Consider the following 1,051-nt stretch of genomic DNA (forward strand, 5'->3'; position numbering starts at 1 on the left):
CATGCGTATTTAATTTCTAGTTAGGGTTTAAATTTTATTGCAAAAATCTAAAAAAAAATTCAGGAACCGAATTAGAACTGTATTCACTAAGTTGTCTTTTCTTAATTTCTTTTGGAATTACGCAAAATTTGGAATTAGACTGCATTCCCTGAGGAAACGATCTAACTCTTGGGCTTATTATTGCACGAATGAACTCCTATACTTGGGATTACTTCCGAACTACTTATTTTTCGAGTGAGTCAAGTTGTTGGCTACGTTGTCGGGGAGTGCCAGATTTAATTTCAAAATTTGTGTTGTTCCAATTATTTTTATTTTTAATTAATAAATTTTTTTTTTAAAAATAAAAATAAAAAATTATGAAAAATTTGATCATGCTTGTTTGCTACTGTGTTGGTGAATTTCTGCCGTTTGCATTGATGTTTGACTTGAGTCAGAGATCTTTCAAATAGACTATCTAAAATTTCACTTGACACCAGTAGTGACACACAGAACACAAAATCTGATTGTTCTCCTGTTACTTCTACAAGTGATTTTGAAATTGATTTGAGCGATTTTTTTGAAGAAATTTTTGAGGGAGTTATGGCTGCACCACGTACACTTCAGGATTTTCTGCAGCCTACACGCACGTCTACACCTTCTTGCATTATTTTGCCATAAGATGCACCAAACTTCACAATTAAGCATGGTATGTTATCTGTGATACCCCAGCATCACAGGATGGATTCTTAGAGTCCATATCAACATTTGACAGATTTTGAGTTGGTCTGTACCACTTTCATTAGTAGGGTTAGAACTGATGAGTATGTCAAACTTCGCTTATTTCTTTTTTCTTTGAAAGATAAGGAAAAAATCTGGTTTAATTCTCTAAGACCTAACTCTATTACTAGTTGGGCTGAAATGCAGCGTGAGTTCTTACACAAGTTCTTTCCTTTTCAGAGAACCAATACCTGTAGGAGCAGATCAGTCAGTTCATGCAAAAAGGTGACGAGACCTTCCAGGCTTGTTGGGAGAGGTTCAAGGATCTGATGAATATATGTCCACATCACGGATT

The 1,051-nt window shown here is 34.9% G+C and overlaps 1 non-coding gene across 1 annotated transcript; it reads right to left on the minus strand.

Annotated features, from left to right (window-relative positions):
* Positions 1 to 943: 943 nt before the first annotated feature.
* Positions 944 to 1,051, minus strand: LOC131165137 (small nucleolar RNA R71). Its single transcript, XR_009139458.1, has one exon. It is a non-coding gene; the product is annotated as a small nucleolar RNA R71 (small nucleolar RNA).

Source organism: Malania oleifera, chromosome 9 (assembly GCF_029873635.1).
Source record: "Malania oleifera isolate guangnan ecotype guangnan chromosome 9, ASM2987363v1, whole genome shotgun sequence".
Taxonomy (NCBI): Eukaryota; Viridiplantae; Streptophyta; class Magnoliopsida; order Santalales; family Ximeniaceae; genus Malania; species Malania oleifera.